At 41.0% G+C, this 6,581-nt stretch overlaps 1 pseudogene; it reads left to right on the top strand.

Annotated features, from left to right (window-relative positions):
- The first annotated feature begins 2,225 nt into the window (after nucleotides 1-2,225).
- On the top strand, nucleotides 2,226-5,816 carry LOC124284526 (annotated as a pseudogene).
- The last annotated feature ends 765 nt before the right edge of the window (nucleotides 5,817-6,581 follow it).

Below are 6,581 nucleotides of genomic sequence, written 5' to 3'. Positions count from 1 at the left end.
GTGCCATTTAGACTGGTTTATTTGTTGTTTAACGCCGCATACATCAATATTTCAGCGGTCTGTGTAGACCTAACGCCGTTATCAAGCAAGTCATAACACTTAGTAGCAACACCGAAATGTCGCTTATTTTGAGGGAATTTGTATATCCATAGAATTTTCCCCTTTGTTCATCACACCAATTTCTAAATGCAACTCAAAGAAGTTAAGGGCGATAAATGTATGGATATGCAGATTATATTTTATATATGTGTGACGTTTCGGTGTAAATGCTAACACTACATGCATGATAACGGTGTCGGCATCTACACCGAACGTCGAATACATTGTCGTAAAGAGACTGCATATCTGTAGAACTATCGCCTAATAACGGGATCGGGTGGTCAGGCTCGTTGACTTGTTTGACGCATGCCAGCAGCGTAGATCGAAAACATGTTGTCAATCACTTGACTATCTAGTGCAGACCCGATTATGTACAGGCGCCGTCATATTACCAAGTGCGAGGTTAACCGACAAACAAGTAACAAAAATACAATGATATTGGTACTGTACTTTTACATTTCACAACAAACGGCAAAATACAGTCTGAAAATTTGTGCTCATCCTACTGACCCATCATTCCAACAAAATAATATTCAACAGTTGAGTGAGTGAATTTAATTTTACGCCGCTTTTAGCAATATTCCAGCAATATCACGGCAGGGAACACCAGAAATGGGCTTCACACATTATACCCACGTGGGGAATCGAACAAGGGTCTTCGGCGTGACGAGCGAACGCTGTAACCACTAGGCTACCCACCGCCCCCTTAAACACTGAGCCAATTACCTGAGCCCCGCAATAGACTGTAGACTCTTCCATACATTAAGGACCTACCATTTGAGGAGCTATCGAATGAAATATATTGTCACGAAAGCCTGAAAAGATTTTTATTGGCTTCAAATTCTTGAAAACAAACAAACAATTGTTTGCCACCAAAAGTGTGCCATAACAGAGTTGTTGAACACTATTGAATTTTTAATTAATGTTTTCCGGAAGAACATTCAGAAACCAACTAATTGAAATGGAATGCCGCCACAATTTTTACAACACTATCCATCTTAATGAAATGAGCAACTTGTCCAAGCAAACTAACTCTCTTGACACTAAAGTGGCTGAAGTTGCTCCAGTTATCAGGAATTGAATGTTGAAGGCTGAATGCCCCGTATAGAAATCACTACAAGTATCTCATTATCCATTCTTTATTAGGGCTCGAGGCTAATTATCGAGACAAATATATTGTTAAATATATCTAAAGGCAACGCAGAAATGTCTTGAACAAGTTGTTCAGTAGACAATGGTGTCATTAAGTATCATTCTCTCAAGGTAATTGGTACTATGGATTACATATCGACTTATTTGACACTCGAGACATTCGGGGCGACAATAATGAACTTAATGCTATATCGTCTTAAATGTCAAATCGGTTTAATGTACTCACGCTAACGCTGTTTATTTGAAAATAGTACCCCCCCCCCCCCAAAAAATACACAAAACCAACACACAACCCCAAAAAATCCAAAACAACAAAAAATCAAAAACAAACAAACAAACACAAAACAAACAAACAAAAAATACCAAAACAAACAAAATTCATAAAACCAACGAACCAACATGAAGACAACGAAAAGAACATAAATTGTTAATGAGTACACATGCATCTTCATTTTTATCTTGAACATATTGGTAAAGTCAATAATTACAGCATTGATGAAATAATGCTTGGAATGAGATAATAATACATGATAATTTTAAAGACACTGACACTATTCCGAATGTATTATTACACAAATAATGTTTGTTAGTTTCCAAACATTCCAGATAGATATTTCTTTAAACGTTCAAACATTTATAATAATCACAAACATTTTGAATCATTTAATGAATTACTTCATATTGCGATAGAATCGTAGCACAAACTGATCCTCAAGTAGCATTGGCTTCTCAGACGAACTGTGACGAAAGCGATTAAGTAGATTACCTAAATCTGTTGTAGGGATCAGGATTAGCTGAATATCAGCAGTCATTAACGATTTGCTAATCTGCAGTAAGAATGAGCACTGTTGCTAGACAACGTCAACATAACATTCCCCGGGAAGTATAAAAGCAAAGGACTCATTCTGTCAAACACCATTCACTCAAACAAGTAAAAGGATCTCTTTCCTCACCTCCCAACTTACAACTTCAACATGCGAGAGATCGTCCACATGCAAGCTGGCCAGTGCGGCAACCAGATCGGAGCTAAGGTGGGTTCACATTGATAGAATGGTCTTTCTTCACTAAATGCGTGAAGACATTGAGACTATATTTCGTGATGTCAAATATTTGGCTTGCAGCATTACTTATCTACCAATATAACTCGAATATACTACTAATTTTATACTCTGAAAAAGGCAGGGCAACCTGAACTTTCAATTTGGATACGAAGCATAAGCATTAACGTTTTCATATACAGGCATCTTATGAACGCACAACCATTTCTGTTGATCACCACCTTTAAACACAGCTCGTGGGATGCACGTGCACAACGCCACATGCACGTGTATGGGTCGTCATACTTGATTTTCACTGTAGACAATTACTTTTGACAATCATCTTGCATCTTGTTAGTGTTTGTTTCCATCCGTTTTGTTGTAAAAATGAAATCGTACACATGCAAATTTCACGCCATACACCAATCATCTTTCACAAGCGATTACTGTACAAACAACTATGGTCATAAGGAAGTGCAAGTGGTGATGCACTCTCAAAACATTTATTATTATTATTTCAACATTGATTGACTCCGATATATCTCCCAATTGTTTCAATCGTAAATTATAAACGAAGTCCCCCTACTTTTTAAGAGTATATAATCGAGAATGTATGCTTACAATTCATCATATGGGTAGATATTCCAAGAGACTTGGTCAAAATCTTTGTTAATCACGTCATCGTTATCCGTCAATTGGTTAACTTCACAATTATGATTTTGTAATTCTGTAAATATAAGCGACAAAACTCTTTTTAGTGGTTAAAGCGTTCGCTCGTCACGCCGAAGACCCGGGTTCGATTCCCCAAATGGGTACAATGTGTGAAGCCCATTTCTGGTGTTCTTCGCCGTGATATTGCTGGAATATTGCTAAAGGCGCCGTAAAACCACTCACTCACTCATCCACTCTCTGTAAGATTCAGACTATATCACAGACATGTATATGTGTTCATAAAGTATTACGACATAGTGATGACACCATCACACCAACGTATGCGTATCCTGTCCTAACGTGGATACCCGTTACAAACACATGCAAAGACAAGTGAAGTTGGCACCCCAAAAAGCAAGAACACGGGATTAAATGACACAAGTCAAAACGGGCAATCGCATCAGACTGATCAAATTTGAAATTGTCTTCCATATACATGTCGTAAGTTTCAATGATGCTTTGGCTAAAAAGCTTGAAAAGAACGGTTTTCTTTAACATCCAATTCCCCAATACAGTTCCTGTCAAAGTAGCCTGGAACATAACTTTAACAGTCGACTCTGCTCTTAGCAGATATTCGCACGAATATGAAATAAATATTGTCGCTATCGTTTTGTTTCGATCGACGTAAATACGTAAATACGACAGCCCTGTCAAAACAGATACCCTCTCATTTTGTCATAATTCACGTTATTGTGTTATGTTTTAGTTCTGGGAGGTGATCTCTGATGAGCACGGCATTGACCCCACCGGCACCTACCACGGTGACTCCGACCTGCAACTGGAGAGAATCAACGTGTATTACAATGAAGCTACAGGTGTGTATCTTTGCTTTGTTTGTACATTGCGTTCATAGAATAAAACAACATACCACCAATTTGCTGAAATCAGAATGGTTCGAGCATACAACCGTGGAGCACGAGAGTAGCAATATTATACAAAGCACGATATTCTAAGTTATTTTTGGAGATCAGAGACATCCGATAGTTATAAAAAAACCATCCATGGATATTGAACGCACGAATTCGTTTTTCCAGGAGGAAAATATGTTCCCCGAGCTGTCCTCGTGGATCTGGAGCCCGGTACCATGGACTCTGTCCGATCTGGTCCCTTCGGTCAAATCTTCCGTCCAGACAACTTTGTCTTCGGTCAGAGTGGTGCTGGCAACAACTGGGCCAAGGGACACTACACAGAGGGCGCCGAGCTGGTAGACTCCGTGTTGGATGTTGTCCGGAAGGAGGCGGAGAGCTGTGACTGTCTGCAAGGCTTCCAGCTGACCCACTCCCTTGGTGGCGGCACCGGGTCTGGCATGGGCACCCTCCTCATCAGCAAGATCAGGGAGGAGTACCCCGACAGGATCATGAACACTTTCTCCGTTGTGCCATCACCAAAGGTATTTACAAACGAATCGCATGCTGCCGATATAACCAGATTGCACTGTGAATGCAGTGTTATCTCTCTAGCCTGTTAACCATGACATACGAACACCCTGATATTAGCCTCAGAAATATAGTCTTTTGTAATGGACCACTTTACGGTTTAATATTTCCTTCGTCTCTTGGTTATTCTGTCATAAAACAAAGTGACGTTGAGGTTCTGCGTTATTTGTACAATACATGATCTTTGCGCTTCATGAAAGAAGGGGGCGGTGGGGTAGCCTAATGGTTAAAGCGTTGGCTCGTCACGCCGAAGACCCGGGTTCGAAACCCCACATGGGTACAACTTGTGAAGCCCATTTCTGGTGTCCCCCGCCGTGAAGTTGCTGGAATATTGCTAAAAGCGGCGTAAAACCAAACTCTGTCAGTCAGTCACGAAAGAAGCGATAGATTCATGGATGGGGAAGTCAATGATTTAGCTTACTGCATTTCAAAGTAACCTGACTGCTTGAGGCGTTGGATTATCAAACGCTGGATTACCTTGCAAGATTTGATTGTCGACAGGTCGTTGCAGAATATAAGCTTTGCATGGTGATGTTTAAATTTATCAATCTTCTTTCTCTAGGTGTCGGATACAGTTGTTGAGCCCTACAACGCCACCTTGTCTGTACATCAACTTGTTGAAAACACTGACGAGTCCTACTGTATTGACAACGAAGCCCTCTACGACATCTGCTTCAGGACACTGAAGCTGACCACACCCACCTACGGTGACCTCAACCATCTGGTGTCTGCCACCATGTCCGGAGTAACAACATGTCTTCGATTCCCTGGACAGTTGAACGCCGATCTCCGAAAACTGGCTGTTAACATGGTGCCCTTCCCTCGTCTCCACTTCTTCATGCCTGGATTCGCTCCACTCACATCCAGAGGAAGCCAACAGTACCGTGCCCTGACTGTGCCCGAACTCACCCAACAAATGTTCGATGCCAAGAACATGATGGCTGCCTGTGATCCTCGTCACGGTCGCTACCTGACCGTGGCTGCCATGTTCCGAGGTCGCATGTCCATGAAGGAGGTTGACGAACAGATGCTCAACGTCCAAAATAAAACAGCAGCTACTTTGTGGAATGGATCCCCAACAACGTTAAAACCGCCGTCTGTGACATCCCACCACGTGGTCTCAAGATGTCAGGCACCTTCATTGGTAACAGCACAGCCATCCAGGAGATCTTCAAACGTATCTCAGAGCAGTTCACAGCCATGTTCCGTCGCAAGGCCTTCCTTCACTGGTACACTGGCGAGGGTATGGATGAGATGGAGTTCACTGAGGCCGAGTCCAACATGAACGACTTGGTGTCGGAGTACCAGCAGTACCAGGACGCCACCGCCGAGGAAGAAGGAGAGTTTGACGAGGAAGAAGGAGAAGCTGATGAAGCCTAGATCTGCGATGCATATTTTGTATACTCAGAAATAAATTTGGTCCTGGTGAATACATCTTATGTTTTGCAAAACAATACCATTGCGTTGAAGGTACACTGTAGGAATAGAGAAGCAATACCAAGGAAAATACCCAATCCTCTGTCAGTATCTACGCTGTTCATTGTCGAAAGTACAGCACGTTGTCGATACTCTAGGCCAGTAATAAAATATTTGACGAGGAATGAGATTATAAGCTGAAGAATACTAGATAAATATTCATCTTCCCGACCAGATTAAACACATCTGAATCTATCAATATTATTGTTTATTTTATTATTGTTTTTATTTTATGGGATGTGGGGTGTGTGTGCTTGTTGTACTCCAGCCTATGTGTAGCATGAAGATAAACTGTCCCTGATTATACAAAATACATAATGTTATATGTGCCCCTCTGATACTAGTAGATTGTGCCACAGGAATTCGTAACTATTTACAAACAAATACCCTTTTTGTCATGTGCGTGGGCTATTTCATCTACTTAATGTTGTTATTTACTTAACACCTTTAGAGATCGAGAGCCAGAAAGTCAAAATTAGGGTAATCAGTGGTTGGAACACATTATTCATTGATTGTAAGATGCAATAATTCAAAACTTATTTGTTTACAACAACAAGAACAAACAACCAAAGCAAAAAACAAAAATATAAACAACAACACATCATCTTTCGGTCTGGCATCTATCATCTAACAATCTAACACGCGAGAACTGACCAATTAAACCCGAGAG

Source organism: Haliotis rubra, unplaced genomic scaffold (assembly GCF_003918875.1).
Source record: "Haliotis rubra isolate DU_JTF1 unplaced genomic scaffold, ASM391887v1 Scf338, whole genome shotgun sequence".
In the NCBI taxonomy this organism is placed as follows: Eukaryota; Metazoa; Mollusca; class Gastropoda; order Lepetellida; family Haliotidae; genus Haliotis; species Haliotis rubra.
Note: the sequence above shows the minus strand (reverse complement) of the source record. Positions and strands in the feature narration are given on the sequence as shown.